Here is a 24,478-nt window from a genome sequence, read left to right on the forward strand (position 1 = left end):
AAGCTATGTCCACAATAAAACGGTGCAAATGTGTTTTTTTCTACAATTTCTACAATTACATTTGGAATTTATTTCCAGCTTCCCAGTACACAGCATGGAATATGAAACTCTCTCATTAGGAAGTACAGTTTGTTAAGCATAAAAGCCCTCACACAGCTGTGCAAATGTGTAAACAGAAAAATTAGAAAGTTATGGATTCTTGAAGACGGGGCATAAAAGATGGAAACACAAAAAATTAGCAATTGCCCGGTCATTATAAAATTAATACCTATGATACATCTAGAGAGCTAAATTGTACACATGGCAATAGAGTGCATATGTCCTAGGCCCAATGCAGTATAATGCATATAATATAGGTTGATTATACCAAGTAACCAAGAATCAGATATGTTGGCTTTTAGGGTCATTCTATTGACCTTATAATAATCTATAGTAACTTTTATTCTCTAACTATTGAAATGTTGTTATTTTTATGTTGTTGCATAGAGCTTTTTTCAGTTATTCTGTGAGAATTTAGTGACGATCACTAAATCAGCCCTTCCAGTCATCACAATTTTTGTTTCCTGTTACCCCTATAAATGGGGCTAATATAGAGTTTTGTGCTAGTTTAACCTTTGTTTCTAGATTTGGGGTGGAGAAAATAATTGTCATACTTTATGAAAAATATACCAATAAAATACATATTTTCTCAGATTTTTACTGTATCTTGAAAGACATACCTTTAGTGTTCAGAAAGATGAATAAGCTTACAAACATTAGGTGCGCCTATAGCATGTGCTTTCCTGTCAGCTGAGCAATTTGTCTGTCATTTGCTTGGCAAGTCCTTTTTAAAGTATATTAAATCATTACTGTATCTTATTAAGTACCTCCCATTTGTACAACACATTGCTAGAAATAATATATAGTTCTTTGAATTTTTGGCTTTTTTGTCTTTCAGTTCACATGGGAATCTGACCTTTCCTAAAGTCACACTTGAAACATATTTTATTAATCATTTGCAGGCAAAAGTTATTGTGTCAGTATGATGCATTTGGCGTGCAGCTCGGAGTTTCACCACCTTTGCAAAAGCTTGTATTGCCAAGAGGAACATAGATGGCAGAGGCGTTGGACTGCTGAACAAGCTTTTTTTAGTTACTCTCGGTGGTTTGCTGTTGTAGTAATATTATACAATGGATAAACAGTGGGTCTGAATTTGTATTTGTTATAACATGTTGGGCGAACAACTTGAGAACAGAAATATAAACTTTACAAAGTGTGTGTGAATGATTCAGATATGCAGATGCAGTTCCTGTGCTGAAACTAGACTTCCAGTAGTTCACATACAGTAGTTGACATTATCACATTGTATTATCCATGATGATAATCTATTGCCACTAACTCATTATATGGTGTTTTTTAATTCCAAAACAAAATACATGTGTAAATCTGTGCCTGCGTCTTCTTCTGTTCGTAAAGTACGTCTGATGATGTACTGATAAATGTTGTTAGTTTCATTCTGTCCTTGTTATTCTGAATACTGGTGTACTCCTTTTCTAATGGATTTTACAACACCCATATGTCTGTGAACTCTGCTCTGGTTAACTAACAGCTGTGATGGACAGAATCTCCCCCCAATCTGCTGTCCTGTCTCATGTCCGATCCAATCATATTAAAACAGGGCTCTGGCATCTTCTTGTGATATTTGCCTGCTTAAATCTTGTACTGAACTAGCTGTTTTAATTTTGTCTTCTGGTACCCTTGACCCCTTGCCTGGTATTTCTGACTAGCCATTTTCTAGCCATTTTTAGTGCATTGTCCTCTTGGTTCTGACCCATATTTGACAACTATCTTTTTCTGTTTTTTTGCGCAGGAAGGGAATTTTTTGTCACCTACCGCTTAGGGTAGGTAAGTTACATAGGGATAGCTGTGAAACAGGCTTAGTCTCAGTGCCTATGGTCTTTGTCTGTTTCAGCAGTCTGTTAATTGACCTTTAATAACAATATGCACCACTATCAGATATCTGTAGAATTAATTTTCCATGAATTCTTTGAAAATTGACATAAGACTTATAGTATTCAACAGAACCAGAGAAAACCAAAATAATAAAAAAAATTGTGTTTGCAGGAGAAAATGTATATTCTCATTCCAGTTCTGACATTTAAAACTATTGATGGCCGTTTTTTATTACCAGCCTCAGGACAATTTTTCTTTATGCGTTTTGTTCCAACTTTACAGGCACACCCTCTTTTTATGATCTTCTGTCTCAGTAATATTGTGGAAAAGGGTGAACTCTGGTGGAAGACGGCTTGCATAAATATTTATGAGAGTTTGCTCGGAGCATAGAATTGCCCTTAGACTATTTTTGCTCACATAAATACCTGTGCTCCTTAGATCTTGTACAGCAGTTAGGAGTGCCCTGTAAACCACATACAGGCAGTGTTCTGATTGGAAATACACTGTATTTACACCACAAAGTTGTTAACATTCATAAATGTGCCACAAAAACATAGGAAACCTTCAAACTTCACCACAGGAATGAAATCATAGTATAACCCTTGTTGTCTGGGCAGAAAACAAGCCATGGTTTAGATGTAATGGTTTGGGTGACAGAGTTCTAGAGAAAATTGTTTCTGACAGACATAATAATAGCAGACTGTCAGAACATCGATATACGTGTTTTATAGTCTTTGTAGTTAATCCAAATCAGTCCAACATTTTCATCAGCAATATTATCTAAGTTTTTTTATGGAAGACATAGGTGGACATGTATCATTATTTCTGCTAGTCAAATTGTCTCATTTTTGCGACTTTTGTCGTTTTTGCGACTTACTTTTCGTTTTTCAAGTACACCTTGGCTGCACCTTGTGCGGTATGCTTTATTTATCAGTGTTTCCCAGATGTTCCGTGTGACTTTTCACTTATGTATCACTTTTTTGCCTTATTTTTGTGACTTTTTAGGCACAAATCTGCACCTGGTCCAGGGCAGGTTGAGGGAAGGATTTTTTTCATGGACTCTGTTTTAACATGTAAATTGGAATTATTTCAAATGCTTTGAATGTTTAAAATTTTGCACAGTGACCTGTTTTTTTTAGAATTCAGAAATTTTTGCATTTACTTTTTTAAAAAATGTATTGGTTACCTCTAAGGGTGAGGTCACACGTAGCGTTTTAATTGAGCTTTAATTGCATTTTGAAACCAATGACAACAGCTAAGGAGAGGTAATTTGCCTTATTACATTACTGTTAACATTTGCGTTAGCGCATGTGTTAACATCGCGTTTACTATTTGTTTTGTAAATGCAAATGTTAAAAGTAATGTAATTAGGCAAATCACCTCTCCTCAGCTATTGTAATAGATTTCAAAAAGCAATCAAAACGCAACGTGTCACCGCACCCTTAACACCACGTGTGACCACAGCCTCATATGTTTTCATCTCCCTGGGGTGTGGCTAGAGTGTTTAAAAATGCACAGCTTCAAATCCCAAATTAACAGTAGTGTCCACTCCTGTATATTACCCCCTCACGTGGCTTGTATCCACTCCTGTATATAACCCCCTCATGTGGCTTGTGTCAATGTGGATTTGAGACATTTGCAACAAAAAGTCTCAAAAAGAAGCCAAGATTTGCGCCTGCCAGGATAGGAAAAGCTGAACATGTATCACAAGTAAAAAAGACATGATCATACATAAGGTGCAGAAAAGAGCTGCCAAATGTCTCAGAAATACACCACAGAGAGACAAAACTATGATACATGTCCCCCATAGACTGCATGGAAAATTAGGTTATGTTAGTCTGAATCTGTTACCATTTCTTGGTGACTATTGTGGAGGATTCTCAATAGACCCCACCCTTGGTACCGGAGATTTATTATATATCTGAGTCAGGTGTCAATTTTTATCTATCCCTCATGGTTACAGTGTAATCAGTACCTCCGAATATACTATACAGGCTTCTACCATCACATGAGCAGTCTAGCTTGAGACATCCTCGTGCAACTCTCCTAACATTAGAGAACCTCATTAAAATTCTGGATACTTTCCAATTCCAACTGCCCTCAAATCAGTGTAAGAAGACTGAAGAAATCAGGTGATACCTTTTTGAGGCTAACTGAGTATATTTGATGGTGAGCTTTCGAGAATACTAGTCCTTTTCGTCAAACATGATGTTATGCATGAAACAGAAAATTTTATACACACTAGGCATTGACATATCTATCATATACAGCCAGGCTATACACAACAACCATATCTGTTCAGACAAGACAGACCTGGAAAAACACCTCCTGGAGCTCACGTCTGAACAAAGACCATTTACCCACATATAAGCCAACAGGAAACCAGAATACTCCTAGTAGTCACTTACAGCCCACATCTGGAGATCATATTGCCAAGGAACTCCAAACGATTCTATATAAAGATACATGACTTATTATGAAATATTCCCAGTCACCTCTTCTCCTGTCCTTCTGGCAACCACCACACCTGAAACAACTGGTTGTCCGGAATGCCCTGAGAACTCCATCAGAAAATGGTACCTCACCCTGTCTGCAAAACAGGTGTAACACATGCCAGCACATTCACACAGGTGACCAGGTACCTGTACCTCAATCACAGCAGGTACATCAGAACAAGGGGACATTTTCCTGAAGGTCTTCTAATGTGGTCTACCTTTTTATGTGTTAACAGTCTCCAACCACAGGCCTTTATGTTGGGGAAACCTGCCAGAGACTCCATCGGCACATGCACTGATCTGATTTGCAGATTACTATTTTAATGGGACATTTTAAGACACGGAGAGAAAGTAAAGAATGGGAGTATAAATGAATGTGGAGACTCAACACCTTACAAGGTGGTCTTAACATCTTAACAACTTCTGCTCTCCATGGCTAACACGGGACAAATCTACACTATTCAAATCAGTGGAACTGCTCCTTAATTCCACGCTTCCAATGTTCTTTTTTCCCATTATTCACTGCCCACATTCAAATATTCATAACTTCTAAATTGTACTTCCTAGTGTCAGTGGAAAAAATTATCCAAATACTTTGAATTTAATGAAAAAAAGCACCTGTGCTATTTTCTTGTGGACTCTGTTTTACGGCTTTCTTGATTTTTGCGCTTCAAATGACACAAACTCTATATTATTTGATCGCAGAGATACCAAATTTGTTGTGTTTTATAATGTTTTAATAGAATTAAAAAACATAAAACCTTTAGTAGCAAAAAAAAAAAAATTGTTCCACCATATTCTGATGCCAATACTGTTTTTATACTTTGGTGTTCTACAAGGTATAACTGTGCAAAGTACAATTTTTGGAGGATGAGCTGATGTTTTCAGTGCTACCATTTTGTCAACTTTATGACTTTTTGGTCACTTTTATGGCTCTATTTTCCTATTATGGAGTTCACTGGGGAGAATAATCTCTTTTATATTTAGTTCTGGACTTTTGAGAAGCACGCATACTTAAAATGTTTAGTTTAGTTATTTTTATATCAATTCTATGGAAACATTTTTATAGTTTTCAGGCCCCCTAAGGTTCTTAAAGGATAACTGTCATCAGGTCTCTGTAACTAATTCTGTTTAGTTAATTCAAACATTAATCATTCTAAAAACTTTTTTTCTTTATTATGCAAATAAGGGTGGGCACATTGAGAGAGAAACTGATGTTACCCCTGTTACCCCTCCACTCTCCTCCCCCTGCTCAGGTCTGTGTGTAATGTATAGTAAAGCATTGCTAGTGCTTGTGCTTTATCTACTGCCTGTGAGACATACAGACATCAGCTAGATTTCAACTAGACACAAACAAGCACCTGACATGCTCAATCCTCCCATACACATGTGAGAGACATAGACATTAGGTACACAAGTGCCTGACACGCTCTGTTGTCCCAAACATATGGCTGCATCCTGGAGCAGATGTATCTCTCATACACACAGGTTGCAGGGGGCGTGCCGCCAGAACCAGGAAGTACATAGAGGAGCCAACTCTTGGAGTGTCACATATTATACAGGCACTGGAGGGTGTGGCCGTGCCTGACTCTCATGACTCAGCTGGACTGCTGAATATGATTCATGACTGATTAAACCCATCTCAGGTCATTTGTATACAGCTTTAGGTCCTGATTGTTTAAGTTTACATACATGTAGAGGGACAATGTAGGTATTTCTGATGGCAGTTTATGAAAATATATTTAGTTTGGGGGGGTTAATTTGCCTGAAAGGTTCTCCTGATAGGCTACAATTTCTAATTGCTTATTGCATATACACTACTGTATTGCAGCATATGGCAATTCTGCTAGTGATTTGTATTGGTCTGTCACTGACAATCCATTACAGATCTGTCCACGTAACAGACCCTGGAGGGGGCGACGATCTTTGTTAAGATGATAGAGTGCATGTGCTGCTAGCATTTAAACAGCAACGGCAAACAAACAGTATTTAAAAGGTGAACACCTGCAAACAATGCAAACACCTGAAATTAATAGAAAGGGCACAGCCTGTAAGCCCATTTCATGCATCCTTTACAGCCTCATAATGTACAGTTAAACTTTAGGTGGTAAAGGGAAATATGCAAAGAGTTGGAGTTTTTGGAGATGGTCTCCAGATAAAAAAAAATCATCAGCCAAAATAGCATTCGAGCCTAAAGTTTCCACCAAAAAAGTCAGTGATTCATTGCCATAGCCCATTGGAGGACCTCTTTTTGGATTTCTGTATTCATCCCACTTTTACAGCAAAGTTCTTTAATGGGTTGTATGAAATGAATATTTAATATGAAGGACTACATTTTCTAGACAGAGTGCCACTCTTGTTAAAGGGCTATGTTTGATATTGTAGTTTTATCCTTGCATGTGTCTCAAAAAGATTTGTAGCAAAATTGTAAATATAGCTGTCACTGTTAAAGTAGAAATTTTGTTTTGGTATAAACGCCAGCTTTCTATTTATTTGTGACATAATAGCAGTCACAGCACAACAAGAAATGATGAAAATCTAGTACTGCTCTATTCAGTTTTCCTGTTTTTAATTTTTTTTAATTACGTGTTGTTTGAAAAAATATTTTAAATATTTAATATGTATTTTTACTTATTTATAAGAATCTTTCTCAGCTGTGAATTCAACAGAAATTCAAAGTTGCTTTTGGCTTTAAATCTGAAAGATACAAAATTCACTCCTATGGCTGAGGACATGATGATTTTAGCAATAGCAATGGCTATGATTCTGGCTTTGGAGCCAAGGACCAGTTTTAATATTTAAAGGCATCCCATTTCATTTTTAAGTGTACTCTATGGAAAAGGTGGATCTGCAGCTGGCAGTGGTTTTAGGGTGGATCTGGTATTAGAGGGAAGAAGGGATTCTGGCCTAGGTACTTGCACACAGCTTCAATAGTACTTTTTACATTTTAACAGTTTTGAAATGAAATTCTAGGATTTGGAAACATTTGAATAGATACATATAAATTTGACCAAGATCTTTGACCATTTTTCTATGAGTGCTATAACTATTGGAAAAATGTCTAATAGTTTGAGTCTGGAATGGTAATAATTCACTATTTGATGTTTACTTCAACTTAGTTAAAATCTCAGTTGCACATTTCAACAGTTCAAACAAAGTATATTTTTTTCTACTAGTGTGACATTTTCTGGGAAAGTGGAACAATTAATTACTAAGAGCGTTATACGTTGAAAAATGAGGAGATGATTATACTTGGTCACAGGATTACTTTTAGTTCTTTGCCATGAAAATGTAAATATTCCCCGGCATATCATTTCCTTTAACCCCTTCACGCTCCGCGGCGGATATATCCGCCACGGAGCGCAGTGACTTAGCGCTCAGTGGCGGATATATCCGCCACGGCGCCTATGCCGGCTCGGCTCTGGATCAGAGCCGAACCGGCATCGGGAAACACGGGGTGCCGGCTGTAACTAATAGCCGGCACCCCAGTGTAACACCCGCGATCGGAGTTGTCTCCGATCGCGGGTGCTTAACCCTTTAGATGCCGCGGTCAGCGCGACCGCGGCATCTAACAAGCATCTGGGGTGTCTTTCCCCCACGATCGGCCCCCCCGAACCGTTTTCGGGGGGCGCCGATCGTTGCTATAGTAACTCTGGGGTCCGATCTGGACCCCAGAGTTACTAGCAAGAATTGCCAGTAAGATGGCGTCTGTGACGTCATCTTACTGGCAAAGTGCCAGCCTATGCAAGTGCATAGGCTGACACTGATAATACTCTGCAATACATGAGTATTGCAGAATATTATCATGAAGAAGCAATCAGAGGATTGCTTGTTCATATCCCATGGTATAAAAGTAAAAAAGTAAAAAAAAAAGTTATTCAATAAAAAAATTAAGTCATAAATCACTAAAAATGCCCCAAACCCCCAAAACATATAAAGAGACATATAACTCAAAAAAAAAGTCTAAATCATAACACAAACCCCACATATATAGTATCACCGCGTCCGTAACAACCCGTAGAATAAAAGTAAATCATTATTGAACCCCCACGATAAACGCCGTAAAAAAAAACTGTTATAAACCCTCCAAAAATTATGATTTTTACCTTTTCAATCCCACAAAAAATGCTATAAAATGCGACCAAAAAACCATATGTACTCCGACATGATACTGGTGCAAAGTACAACATGTCCCGCAAAAAACAAGCCATCAACCAGCTCCGTAGCCAAAAACGTAACAAAGTTATGCCACTTGGAAGATGGCAATACAAAAATTATAGATTTTTCCCCACATTAGGGTTTTGTTTGACAAATTTAGTAAAACGTAAGAAAATATATTCATGTCTGGTATCCCCGTAATCGTATCAACCCATAGAATAAAGCTAACATGATTATTAGTCTATACGGTGAACACCAAAAAAAAAAAAGTCAAAAATCCAGTACAGAATTGATGCTTTTCTACTCCTGCCCTCAAAAAAAGTTCCTAAATTTTCAACAATAGGTGATACCAACCCCAAAATGGTAACAATGGAAAAAGCATCTCATCCCGCAAAAAAAATGCCGTCACATGGCCCCAATAACGAAAAAGCGAAAATTTTATAGCCTTCAAAAGGGGCCAATGAGGAAACTAAAATCCTGGCAGCTGCAGGGCTCTCCTTCCCTTCTGCGTCTCGCTGTGCGCCCATAAAACAAGTCACGGCCACATGTGGGGGGTCTTTGTACTCAGGAGAAATTGCAGAACAAATTGTATGGTGGGTTTTCTCTTTTTATATTTTGGAAATGTGTAAATTTTAGGGCTAAATGAACGTATAAGGGAACAGTATGACCATTCTAAATTTCACCTCCATTTTGATTCAATTACTATGAAGATCTCAAGGGGTTAACAATCTTCGTAAAAGCTGTTTCTGATAGCTTGAGGGGTGCAGATTTGAAAATGGGTAGATTATATAGGGGGGGTTTGATGCTAAATATGTAAAATTTCATTCAAAACTGTATTTATCCCCAAAATAGTCAATTCTGAAAATCCGGAAAAGCGATATTCTATTTGTAAGCCGCGTGACATCAAAATAAATTATCCAGACATTTCAGAAATTATGAAAATGTAAAGTAGACAAATGGGAAATGTTATTCAGCAACTTATTTAGGTGTTAAATCTATCTGCCTGAAAACGCAATGATTTAGAATTTCGAAAATGGCAAATTTTTCAAAAAATTTATCATATTTTCTTTTTTTTGTAAATAAACGCAAAACTTATCTGCCAAAATTTACCACTAAAATGAAGTACAACATGTGGGGAAAAAACAATCTCAGAATCGTTTTGATAAGTAACAGTGTTCAAAAGTTATAACCATATAAAGCGAAGCAAGTCAGAATCCAAAAAATCGGGCTGAGCCTTAAGCTGTAAAATGGCTGCGTCCTTAAGGGGTTAAAGGTTGACATGATTTCTTCCAGGTTTAAGCAAATTGTTAGGGGATTATTTTTTTTATTAACAACTTGAACAAAGTATTTCTATGCTCATAGTGCTAAATTTCAGAAGAACTTAATGGTTTGTTGAATAAATCTGCTGGAAAATAGTACATAACTTAAATAGGCAGTTCCTGACTTAAGCACACCTGACTTACAGACGACCCCTAGTTACAAATGGATCTCTGGTGAAGCTCTGTGAATCATGGTAATTTAATGAACTTCAGTCCCATACTACAATGATCAACTGCAAGGTGTCACTAATGAACCTTTATTATTAATCTTTTTTCTCAAATTTCTGAAAATCCAATAGACAAGGGGACCAAAAATAATTTGTCTGCAGTTACACCACCTCCAACTTACATACAAACTCAACATAAAAACAAACCTATAGAACATATTTTGTACATAACACAGGGACTTCCTGTACGTTTCTGTATTAATAATAACCTTATTAGTATAATTTAGTCACATTAGTTACAAAGAAATAACGGGGAAATACATTAATAAGTCTGAATATTTTCCCCACCATTGGACTGCACACTGGATTTACTAATAAGCTCTGTCCTCTTAGCAAATACAGGGCTGAGTATGAGAGCTGGAAATTAATTTTCACAGAGAGATCACCTATAGACTCCGCAAGTTTTTTGATGGAAACTATAGAAAATATAGCTGGCCAGAGCATTCATGCACCCAACTGCCCGCTCAGACAAGCAACCAAAATGTTGGTAGTGGGGTTTTTTACAAGCCTTCTCCACTAGAAATCTTCCTTGCTGATAGCACATACTTTATGTATCTTTTTGGTTCCATGTACAGGCAGTATGTATTTAGAGGGAACTGAAATAAAAAAGGAGTCAATGGACTAATACTGTTTCTACCTCAGAGGTTTCCCAGCATAGAGGTAGTTGATCCATAACTTTTGAGAGACTCTGAACCCATGCACTAAATGTGCAAAACAATATCAGGATAGGCAGACAAGTAAAACAGGTTTTGATAAAAAAGACCAAGGTCAGAAACACGGTCTGATGTAATTCTAATGTACCTATTTTCAGGAACTCTGGACCATTTTGCTAAGATACCTTCTCACACTTTTAATTTGATAACCAAAATCTACTAGTGCTCAGATCTTCCAACCAATGGGCATAAAGTGGTGAGCATTACACCTTTGATGTACATGTAAATCTTGCACTTGAGAAGTTGACCTTTTATTCACTTCTGCTGTAGACCAAAGTAAACATCTATCCTGAAAACCCGAAAAATTACATATGGTTTCAGCATATATCCTACAAAAATATCATCCTGGCCAGTTTCATACAACATTGAACATGCAACACTGAGTTTGCAATATTATAGAACATACTCATACACTCAACAGTAAAACTGTTGTCTACTACTAAAAGTTTCTCATGTATATCTTTTTTCACTATGTTACAAATTTGGATATTTAATTTTATCATTTGTGGTTGCTATGAACATCACATCTAAACATCACATGGTCCGCAGACATTTTCCACAAACAAATTCACCACAAATAAAGCAATCATAAAAAGAAGGTGGTTAATTTTTGGCAGATTTAGACTAGGAAGCCCTCAATAGCAGCCTGTGTCTTTTGATCTTCCTTTCATCTATCCCTTATGCTATGCAGATGACTGTCCTGATGATACTCTTTTGATTTAACTCATTAAAGTTTTCCAGTTATGGAACATTTTAGACGGTATCATGTATATTTCTGTGAAAAAATAATTATATGTGCACTTCAGATGGCCACTTTGTTACACTGCACTACATGTGGGCCCGGAAACCATAACACTTGATTCTAAAAATTTAAAGCAGACCTACCTGGTTTAGTGAATACTTGTCTTCTATACAAAATACCAGTTCTGGAGGATTTTCTTTTTCATTGTACAATTCATTTTTTAGTTAATTGCACTGTATGAATTTGTCAACTGGGTGTTTACCAATTACTTTGACTAAAGGGTTTGTTAAAACACTTTATAAGGCTTCCTGCACACAGGACATGCAGTTATACAGGGCACAAAAAATGGTTTAGTGCAGGGCAGTTTCGACGTCATTTGGACAACAGGCCCGTGTCAGAAAAGCACCCCCCTCCCTTCCCCTTACAAATGATGTTGACAGCATTAATAATGATGCTAAGAATACATAGGGAGGGATGATTCATCTCCACGGCCGCTTGCATCACCTGACTTATTTCTATTCCTGCATCTCTCACTAGAGTAAGGTAGGAACCATGATTTTTTGATTGAGCACTGTTGTTTTCAGCTCTCTATTTTTCCTAGGGAATCCTCTTGGTGAACCTACATATCCCCTGATGAGCCCAGGAAGGGTGAAACAGGCCCTGTCAGGATTTGATTGCTTGAGATTTGGTTGTTTAACCCTTTGACTAGTGGGAGTTGTGTACTGATCCCTGTGACTAGCTTTCATTGCTCTAGGGATCAGCTCCCCTATTCTTATATTCTACACATTTGCTCTTACTATACTGGATCTACACCTTTGTGTTAGGTCTTTTCTAGGGCCAGATTACATAGGGTAAGGTTCCAGTTCCAGATAGGTTAATAAGGACTGATAGACACTTGTAATAGGGCTTTCTAGGGAGAGTGACATCATCTTGACCCCTGCCTACGCCAACAGTTTTCTATCACCCTGTCGCTTTGTCTGCTCCTTGCACTCTGTATGGATGTTGCTTTTCTATACTCACTGGATGATGCCATGTCCTGGTGATAACGGAACACGGACGATAAACCCAGTGACATGTTTTGGTGACCTTAAAGGTGAGCCCTCTATTAGGTTTTACCAATTGCACATACCTATAGCAAACCAGGCATGTCAGAACAAGTGATAGGCAGTGCATACTATGTTTAAATGTGATCAGTGACCTTTGTCGGGATTGGTATTGCATGTCCTCCCCATGTTTGCATGATTTCCTTTGGTTTATCTCAACCCACCAAAAATACTTATAGATTAATGGCTACATTGAAATTGGCTTTAAAGAGGACCTGTCACCCAAAAAAAAGCACTAGGAGCTGCTTACTAAAGTAAGCAGCTACTAGCGCTATCCCAGATGTAGTAGTGTTACACTGCCAGCTTTATCGGATAGAGCTAGCAGACACTTTTGCAAAGTACAATAGGAACACCCAACCACGCTCAAAGCCATCTGGCGTATTCATAAGGGGGTGGGACTAAGAGGCATTGACTGCCGCATCAAGCTCCCCCTGCCGGCCTATGGAGTGACTAAGCTTTGAGCTTGGTCCGGTGTTCCTATTGTACTTTGCAGCAGTGTAACACTGCTGCATCTGAGATAGCGCTAGGAGCTGCCTACCTCAGTAAGAAGCTCCTAGTGCCTTTTTTATGGGTGACAGGTCCTCTTTAAATGAAATCTACCATCAAAGTCAACCATGATAAACAAGGGGCACTTACTCATATATCAAGGTACTGTGACTGTGGTTCTAACATTAACCTCTCAAATTATGATACTGATACAGAAGGGCTCTGGGGGCATTACCAGAGACCCTCTGTGCTGTACCTTTACATTGCTGTTACACTGTGTAGAGCACTTCCCACTCTGTGCTAAGGTTTACAGCAGACAGGAGGAGATGGTAAGTGCCAGGGGAGCACAGGTGAGAGGGAAGTGTTTCTGCACAGTGTAAGGCTGCATTCACACGAATGTATGATTTCTCCAGTCCTGTATTTCCGTGCTGCATGTATATGTATATACCTGACGATTTTCACCTGTATGTGCACGTATGTGCACGTATGTCACCGTATCTGTATAAAACACGGTGCACTGGCAAATATTGGATGTCTGACTATTGGCTAGCTGACAGAATGCACCTCCCACAGGTTCTGGATATTGCACGTTTGTTTGGCAGCATGCGGTGCCACAACCGTATGCAACTCATATGCAACTTATATTTTATACTTTCCCTTAGACTTCTATGAGGCATACGGAACATGAGAGAATAGGACATGCTGTATATTTTTATATGGATTGCTTACAGTAGGGTACAGTATGGGCAATACAAGCATCTATTTACATGGCCATATTGCCCATTGAAATTAAATGGGCTGTATGCTACCTGTATACACGGCCATTTTCATACTTTTGTGTGAATGCAGCCAACAAACAAGTGTAGCTGCAGTATATAGGTGCTCAGGAAATGCCCTTCAGCACTTCTCTCATTATCATAATATTAAAAATTGATTTTAGAAGAAAGGATGCCATGTATAACAAATATAAGAAGATTACCACAGTCATGGGGCCTGGATCCATGAGTAAGTGTCCCTGGTTTATCATGCTTCATTTTGATGGTAGATTACTGTATATGTATATGGAACATAGAGAATTTAGATTGTGGAACCATTCAGGACCAAGAGCGTTGTACACAACAGAAATTACCCTGTAGCCCCAGTGTAAATGTTCCCAATGCTTCATTTTTAGGGCATTGTCTTTTCTATGTGGTACCCATCGGTAATATTGAGACTGGCTGTGAATTTAATGTTCTGTCATTTACAGGAAATCAGCTAGTAATTCTGTTTTATTCCATAGGATAAATGATAAGCTCTGTAGTTCTTACCACCAGAAGCCCAAGTTATCATGGGAGACCCCATTTATAGTCTTTTGTTTGAATGAAGTGAACCTATGCTCCAACCATTTCTATTGGATTGACAGAACATTGTACAGCTCTTGGCTATCTCCCATGGAAATGTTTGGCTAGAGATGTAGTCCAGGATTAAATACTATGATTAAATCATAATTGAGTCTTGTTTCAGAAATGTAAATATTTGAGATGAATGTCTCACCATTGGTTCCTGTGCCTTAAAGTTTAAAGTGTTGGCATGGTTGTGTTCATTAATCAGCTAGAATGACTCTTAGGGTGGGAAAATTACATCAGAGAGGCAAAGTGGGTCTGCACATCGGGCTGTCTCTACTCCTTTGCACTACTATGGTGGTCATGACGCAAATAATATATCCTGGTTCTCTGAGTCACTGTCTCACAGGACTTTATTATACAATATTTCCTAATCACAAAGTTATGAACATATCTAAATGTAATACCAAATCAGAATCATGGAACTGAAGATGCAGGTATTAATCTGTATTAGCATATGTAATCCTCATACTATACATTGCTACATAGAATGCTTGTATATACTGGATTTAGCTTTAGGACTGTTAGAAAACATTGTAGCTGCGGAATGAAGTCAATCCAAAGTCAGGCACTGTCGATGTAATCAGCTAGACATATAAACTATGTTTGTAATGCTGTAAGCAAAGACTGTTTGGGTCTGTTGCTGAACAAAAGATGTGATAATTCCTCTGTCGGTGCCAAGTGCTTTGGAGTATGATGTGGAAAATGTTTATAGTGCAGTATTTTTATTGCAAACAATTGGAAGATTGGAGTTTAATAGCCACTGTGAAGGAGTTCCTTTGCAGTTTGATTATACGGTATAAAGATTTAAATAGGTCAATTCCTATTCCACATGGTTGACAGACACCCAGACGTTCTACTGTATTTCATAAAACACAATTTTGTCATGATATTTTGCCACTAAACCCAAAAATATTCCTATATGTGGTGACCATGTCAACAGTAATTCAACTTATTTATAAATATTGAGATTGAATACATTTGTATAATCAGGGCCATATTATAGGTAGGGCTCCAGGGGTGTGCACCCCTGGGACCCCACCTCTTTACTAATAAGGGCAATATCTGACTGTGAGCTGACTGACTCTGGGAGTGATACACAGCGGACACACTGCTCTGTTGGTGAGAGCGTACCCAACCAGCTTACCTGCACTAAATCGCATTCTGCATGCAGAGTGCTATTTCAGGATCTGCACTGCATGCAGAGTGACAACTGATACCTAACATTGGTTGGCTGAACTGGTTGCCAGCCAAGTTCTAGTCAATCAGTCTATGGTTTACTTCCTCACAGAACACTTGGCCTGATATGTGAGATGAGAACTCTCAATGAAGAAGTGGCACGTTGGACTGGCATGTCGATTAGTATGTGGGACTGGCCTGGCTAGGATAACACAACTGCCACTGTCCCAGCTCCCCCAGCAGGTGAGCTAACATCTAAGTAGGAGAACATTTTGGATACTAATAATCATTTAGAATAGTGATGTGTACCACTGTCTGGGCTACATTCCTTCGAGGGACATCCAAGTAACTTAACTGTGTATAATTATAAATCAAAGATAAAAGGATGCAAAAAAAAACATTAACTTGGAGTATTTGGTTTCATAATAAGATGCTGATACCCCTAAGGACTAAAAGTTACAAATGACAGCCCTGAAAGAAAGTGATCAGTTAAAAATGTTCACAAAATTATGCTGTATTCTGACACTCCGTAGGTATCTCTCAGATGACTCGTATTCTACGGAGGAAACACTGGCTAGCAAATATTTTTTAGGCAGTACCTGTAGGTGGAACACACTCATAAGAGCACTTTGACTGGACCACACTCATAGGAGTACTGTATCTGTGTGGCATATGTTGTTATGGGGGAAGTTTTGGCTGTAAAATTTAGCTGTGTGCACTGTGTACCAGTGTATGTAGCATGGACTTAGCAATACACAATGCAATGAATACTTGTGAGATGGCTTATCTAAATACTTAGTTACAGAATGCTGGCTTCACTCCTTCACTGTCTCTGTACCAAATGATTATAGCCTAGTACAGAAATGATATAACCATTTGATTATAAGCATTTGGTACAGATTTGCCAGTGAGATCTAGCTGTCCTTTCCCCAGTTCAGTTTCTTGACACCATTGATTTAATTTTGCATTGGGGCAAACGAGAACCTTCATCTGCTCCACATAGTCCTAGTTTGAAATGTATCTATTTTGTTTACCTGATGTTCTATCCTCAAAGATATAGCATCACAGTTTTTGACATGTAAGAAGTCTGATTCCTCCCCAACCTAGATGGAGTAAATTCATAATACGTCAAAGTAGTTAATTTATAGGGCTTTAATAAGGAGTCAACCGATACTACAATGACAAGTGGATCTTTGTAAAGTGAATTGAATTGATAAAAATGTTTCGAGATTATTTCTTTTATTTGTCATTAAAGTGATAGTCACCTTTTTGTGTAATTATCCATTTTTAATTAAACACATATTCCACGGTACATTCACATCTAGACAAATATTTTACCCCTGTAGATCTAGTATATTTCTCTCCTTTTGAATGTGCCTTATAATAAAGTAGGTCCCAATAACAGTTGCCGCGCTCCCTTTTTGAGCCAGTAGAGATTTTCTATCCTAGTTTAAAGCAAAACAGAAGGGCACTATGAGGTTTTGATAGGGATAACCCAAATTTACTAATTCCTTAATCATGTTATTCCTTTAAACCCATGGCATCAGAACTGTTAGGCACTTCAAGACCCCAAAGTGTCTCATAGGGGGTGTGCATTTTCCCTTACCAGATTACTGTTTATGCTTCAGTCTTTATATACCCTTATCATTTGAGTAGTGAATAGATGCATACTGAAAATAAATGACAATTACTGCAATATCATTATCTTTCATTTTTGTCACATAGGACTTTCATTAAGAGTGAGTATACTTGGAACAGCAAAAAGATTTACTAGTGAAGTCTTAAAATTCCACATCAAAGGTAAGTAGTGGTTTTCTTTGACTAACTCACTAAATGTTGCTGTACCTGAAATATTTATTTTTATGCCAGTGATGATTTCACTTTATGAGAGACAAGAAAGTTCCTGTACACTGATTCTATGGCAGGAAAAAACAATGACTTGTACACTAAAGTGTACACCCTAACAAATGTGCCGTTTGCAAAATAAAAGAATGTTTTAGCACTGCTTCATGTAATAATGTCCTTTTGGTTTTAAAGTTAATCTGTTGCTTTATGTAACTGGATATTTACCCTTCATTTGCACAAATTGAAATACAGTCAGGAACTATTAATGTATATGTGTAATTGACTCATATACATTATACATATAAACAACTTGGCTCATAATAAATGTATGGTTGTAAATTCTATTTGTAATAGTATAATTTGATCCTTTTTGTGATGACAGTCCATGATAGTCCATCATCGCTAACTCTATATGTAATTCAGTAGAATGTAGGCTGAATAATTACACTAGCCTTCCAGCAGGCAGAGATGCTACTGTTTTAGCTGCCCATGTGACACTTTGCTGTGGCATCATTGCATTGATGACAGGTTAATATAAATCTAAAAAATCAAGATAGGGTTTTGGCAGAATAAGTTGAGGTATCAAGTGGTGCAAAAGATATGTTTGCACTAGAGTATTTCTTTACTCTTGTAGACTACTTTGTTTTGACTCTATAAAGTCTGTCTAAGTTAATAATGACTTCATAGAAATTAATCTTAATATACTGGTTTTCATACAGTATATGGTATTTATGAAAGGGAGGTAGATGAAATACTTGAAATTTACTTTACTACTTGAGGTACTTGAAATTTAATTAAATAAGCTACATATTCAAAACTGCAGGTAGTCTGGAAAGGTAAATAGAATTTTACACAAACATTTAAAGGGGTATTTCCACAAAGACAAGTTTCTTATATGTACTCAGCATAGCAAAATAACACATTCTCTAATTAACTTTTATTAACAAAAATACAGCATTTCACAGATATAAGTCCAACCAGTCTCTATCAGTCTTGGTGTACAAAATTTCCCCCTAGACACGACCCTAAATCTCCTGACTTAGGGTCGGGTGGCCGCCCTCTTGGATTCCTGTGTGACCCCGTGCTGCTGAGTTTCTGTCTCTCTCTGCTCTGTGCCTTTAGCCAAGCCCCCCTGTAGTACAGCCTGGAGTTCACAGACACTCACTGATTCACTTCCTGCCAGCACCACATTGTGAGGAAAGAGAAGATGCAATGAAGAGGGAGGCAGGCACATATCTGTGAGACCATAGATGTAGCAGTGTAAAGGTCTGTCAGCCTCTGTTTGTGTACTAGACAGCTCATGCATCTCATTTTCTCTGATCTGTCTCATCTTTCCTTCTATGTGTCATTGTGTAAGTGCAATGTCAGAAGCCAGATGAAATTGTATATACTTTCTAACAACTAATCACATTGTCACCCCACAGAACTAGATGAATAATAATGTGTCTGCTTAGAGATTCCCCGCCCACACGTGGAATTTTGCACCGAACAGCCTAGGGAGTGATAGTTGCTAAAACAGCAATAAAACTGAGTAAAATTTTAAAGTAAGGGGTTAAAATGATCTTTATCATGTAAAGATCACTAGGGATTGAGATTTGAGAATTCTTTTTCATGACAAAACCCCTTTAGGGGGATTTTCTGGTTTAAAGGAAAAACAATAACTGTTCTTTTAAAATACCCTGGCAATACTAAAGGTTCTCCCAGGTGACTGACACCCCGCCACGCATTAGGACAAGCTGCCTTCATCAAGGGACCCCTTTACGAAGGCAGCGTGCCGAAACGCGCGTCGGGGTGTCAGTCATCTGGTAGAACGTGGTAAATCTGGTGCCAAGCAATTATAATACTACATTGTTCATTGTTTATTGAAATTTATGAACTGGTAACAAATATAGGGTGGCTTTGCTTAACATGTTGAGAAGTACTTTATCGACACAAATTACCACCACCATGCATACTTCATAAATGCTTGTTAATTTTTCATCTTATTTCCTGGCAATCAGTTAAACAACTATAAAAAATAAAACATTTTTTGTGTACTAATTTGACTATACCCACGTCCCCCAGATGTTTGTGTTGTTCCTCCAGCACAAGCTGGCATTTTTGTAAAATGTGTCCCAATGAAATTTTGATATTTTTGTAAATATAAAACTGTGAAATTCTGGCTTTTCTTAGATAGGTTTTATTCAATGTATGCCAGTAATGGATAAATAGTCCTATATAGAGGACCACTGAGTTATCACTCATTCTCCTCACATATAAAGGTGTTCAGATATTGTTACAGATAAATAAGGAGGCCTATGCTTCTTGATGTATCTGGCAGCAGGGATTTCATCAAACTCCCCATAGTTTCAATGGACTAATCTGGAGATGCTGAAATTTGTTCTTGACTCCATGAACTAGGCTTTAGTAATTTGCTATATTTTTAATTCATGGATATTCTGTGATGAGCTATCTTAATGATAGGTCATCTATCTATAATAGGTGGACATCCCTGCTGATAATCTAATCCATGGAGATTAAAGGCAGTAGAAAAAGGCACTGAATTTCCACACCTTTCTCAACCATAGCTATAATCGTTCATTTGCACTTTGCTTCTTACCTGTAGTGATTGGTAGGTGTTCCAGGAACTGAGCCTGTTCTGACATGAAGGAAAGGTCATTCATAGCGATGAGCAGACCAATAGAAGTTCTAGAACTTGAAATTCTGTTCCGGTTGGGATTTGGTTACCAAACCGGAACCTGGACCCAAACCACACTTCCAGTAACACTCAGGTGTTAACTGTTTAAATGCCACAGGCAAAGTCATCATTAGGGAGCGCAGATTCTTCCCAAAATGGTGTTGTGTCAAACCATGTACCTGTACCAAACCACCAAGTAACTCTTGGGTGTTGACTGTTTAAATGCTGCAGGCAAACTTGTCTTGGGGAGCAGCACTTCTTCCCATAATTGTGACGCCCCATTTAAATCTTGCGACTTTGACGGTGGAATTTACACAATTGATTGCCATGATCAGGGGACCCAAACCACCGAAGCTCAGCAGTCTCAAACTTTGAGGTTCTATGTCATAAATGACATCTTCTGGCTTTAAGACTATGTTGCACTCAATTTTCCAAGAGATGTTAATAATTGTTAGGCAGTCCTCAATTAAATAACTTGTCCCTCTGCATGAAATATTATAAATAATTAAGCACTATCATTCACAAAAATGTGTGCTATATTATTGTAATAGCTTAAAAACCTGTATAGAATACTATATGAAAATGGCTAAAGATTTTGGCATGAAAATATTTCTTTGTACAGTATCTGGCATTTATTCTGGTAGCATACTCCGGGAACCATTTACATCCATCATTTTTCATAAATTTAATCTGGCCTCGTCTACACTGGACACGAGTGTTAAACCTCTTTGCTTTCATTAAATTTTACATCCTTTAACTTTCATCTGGGAAATTTGAAAGCACAGCCTGGAATAGGTGTACAACAATTATGTAAAACTGTTTTGCAGGCAAGAAAAAATATTTAATGGAGATGTTAACATTCCATTATGTAATGTCCTATTATTTTAGACTTTTTGCGCCTGCTGTATCACTTGCTGCAAGTGGTTCCTTTCTAACATGTTTTAAATGATTTTTTTTTATGTGATCCATTTTTCACACCACTTTTAGCTGCCACGTTCTGCTTTATTCACTGGAGCATTTTACATAGAATATTCCTTTATTATCTTTACAATTATTGTGAAAAAATAGTAATTTCAGCTTCATCTAATACTTTGGAAGAATTAAAATTATTTGTTGATATTTTATTAATATATACAATGTATATATATATATATATATATATATATATATATATATATATATATATATACATATATATATATATATATATATATATATATATATATATATATATATACAGGCGGTCCCCTACTTAAGGACACCCGACTTACAGACAACCCATAGTTACAGACAGACCCCTCTGACCTCTGGTGAAGCTCTCTGGATGCTTTACTATAGTTCCAGATTGCAATAATCAGCTGTAAGGTGTCTGTAATGAAGCTTTATTGATAATCCTTGGTCCAATTACAGCAAAAAATGTTTAAACTCCAATTGTCACTGGGGCCAAAATTTTTAATGTCTGGATCTAGAATTATAAAATATACAGTTTCGACTTACATACAAATTCAACTTAAGAACAAACCTCCGGACCCTATCTTGTACGTAACCCGGGGACTGACTGTATATGTATATATATATACATATACACCTTACTTACAAACGACCCCTAGTTACAAACGAACCTCTGGTAATTGGTAATTTACTGTACTTTAGCCTTAGGCTACAATAAACAGCTATAACAGTTATTACAAGTGTCTTAAGCTTTATTGTTAATCCTTGTTCTTATGACAATCCAACATTTTTCAAATCCAAAGTCACAGAGACCAAAAGAATTCTGGCTGGGGTTACAATTATAAAATATACAGTTCCGACTTACATACAAATTCAACGTAAGAACAAACCTACAGAACCTATCATGTACATAACCCGGGGACTGCCTGTATATAAGCCGACTGGATTATAAGCCGAGGTACCTAGTTTTAACAAAAAAACTGGGAAAACCTATTGACACAAGTATAAGTCGAGGGTGGGAAATGCAATGGCCACAGCCCCCCAGTATATTGCTTGCCAGCCCCTGCCCCCAGTATATAGCCTGCCAGTCCCTGCAGTATATAGACTGCTCCTGCCCCCCCCAGTATATAGCCTGGCAGCCCCTGCAGTATATAGACTGCCAGCCCCCCCCCCATTTATAGCCTGCCAGGCCCCGCTTCCTAGTTTAAAGCCTACCAGCAAGTGCAGTGTATAGCCGGCATACACAATAATATCAGCCGCTGGCGGAATGACCCGAAGAGAAGCGGAAGGTCTCGAATAGCACCCAGAGGACCCGAAGAAGCACCACAGCATCGGAAGCAAGAAGATGACCTATGGGGGCTTCGGAAAGGTGAGTACAGTGTAAATTTTTTTTTATAGGCTCGAGTATAAGCTGAGTTAGGTTTGTTCAACACAAATTTGGTACGGTAAGCTGTCCAATGTACCAAAATAAGTGATATGGGACAAAGGGCATTGATAGATGTGAGCAAAAATCCCATGGCCAGTGTCAGACTGAACCTCCAGAGAATCACAGGTGGACATCATTATTTCTGCTAGCTTACAATATTTGTCTCATTTTTAGGGCTTTTAACATCGACATTTGCAGTGTGCTATATGTATCTTTATTTTCCAGATGTTCCGTGCGGCTTTTCACTGATGTATCACTTTTTTGCTTATTTATACAACTTTTTAGGCGCAAATCTGTCCAGGGCAGGTGCAAAGGACAGATTTTTTTGGGCTGTTTTTTTCTTAATTCATTAATTTTTGCATTCACATTTTATTGAATTTTATAGGTTACTTTACCAGGCGTGTTTTCAAACACATCACAAAAGTTAAGAAAAGCAGATTTGCCAAATTACATTGCTGTCAGCATGCTGTTTACAAAACGAATACATTAGCACAATGTTAAAACACAAGGTAACACAAATATATACATTTTGTAAAGGCCATGTTGACAGCAATGTAATTAAGCAAATCTCTTCTTAAAATTGATGCTTTAACACCACGTGTGACAGCAATCTCATATGTCCCCTCCATGTTCCACTTCTAATGTGGTCTAACTGATTGTATGGGCAGCCTTTATATTGGAGTGACAGGACAAAATTTAAGAGCCCAGATGAGGTCTCACGTTAAAAGACGAGCAGAAACCTCTACCTGTGGCCAAACACTTCTGCGGCTATGAGACCCTGCATATTAAGGTTCTAGTATAAAAGGGCAATTTCTAGTCACAAAATAACAAAGACAAATTTGAGAATGCAAGTTTATTACCCGCTTTGACACCATCCACACACCACTCAATTTATTCAAGACACACTATAACAAATGCTATCCTGAGATAGTGAGGGCATCAGAGACTCCAGAGTCATTAACTTGGAGGCAATAAACCATCACACTGCCCAAGTCATCTAACTAGGGACCTGTTGTCTTTGTTATTGCTATTGTCTTTTTGTTTACTTTTTTTTTTTTGCATCACTTTTCTGTTCGTTGTTTATAAGATCTGTGTCACTTCAGAAAGCCTGTTATACCTGTCTGATGAAGGGACCTAAGCTGTCCCGAAAGCTTGTTTGTAACATCTTATATTTCAGCCATTAAAAGGTATCACAATCTCAAGAAGGTTACTTTATTTTAAAAGCAACAGGAATTATATTGTTATAAACTCTCATCGGTTTGCTCAGTGCAAGAAAGGAATTACAAGATTCTATCAAGGGGATATTGCCCATTCTTCAACACTCCATCTATCCATCCGTTTCCGACATCTGTTGGCGGTGTGAGACGTAGGGAGATATGTTACACATTTGGTGGGTATCCTTTTGCTATGCATAGCAGAGTGTATAGATGTAATGATCTTTTAGCACAGCGTTGGCAAGCCAATCGGCTGAGGGGCATGCATAAATTACTTATCAGTGGAGCCAAGAGGCACTCCTCAGGCTCATTTGCATAGTTTAAAAAGCGTAATCTGATACTTCTAAAAGATACAAAAATAAAGTTACTGGAAACGGGGATGGGTGAATATAAGCAGCAGGTAATCTGATGGTAGATGCCCTTTAAGTTTTACATATAAAGTGAAGGGTAGGAAAAAATAGTTGTTTGATTGTTGCCATACAACCAATTTGTAAATACATTCATATCTTCCTCTTTAATTACTACACCAGTTGGACAGGGGTCAGGCCTATCTTTCCTTTATAGGAATACCCTTGACATGTTAATTTTTTTACAATCAGTAATTATACTGCGGGACTCTAAGGTGATGA

At 37.8% G+C, this 24,478-nt stretch overlaps 1 protein-coding gene across 4 annotated transcripts in view; it reads left to right on the top strand.

Annotated features, from left to right (window-relative positions):
• BMPR1B (bone morphogenetic protein receptor type 1B) overlaps positions 1–24,478 on the top strand; it is a 264,614-nt gene that overhangs the window by 75,630 nt on the left and 164,506 nt on the right. For all 4 annotated transcript variants that reach the window (XM_072117926.1, XM_072117903.1, XM_072117917.1 and 1 more), the window contains one exon: positions 17,462–17,536. The gene's annotated coding sequence lies outside the window, so the exon portion shown is untranslated. The remainder of the gene's footprint in view (positions 1–17,461; positions 17,537–24,478) is intronic.

Source organism: Engystomops pustulosus, chromosome 1, assembly GCF_040894005.1.
Source record: "Engystomops pustulosus chromosome 1, aEngPut4.maternal, whole genome shotgun sequence".
Lineage (NCBI taxonomy): Eukaryota > Metazoa > Chordata > Amphibia > Anura > Leptodactylidae > Engystomops > Engystomops pustulosus.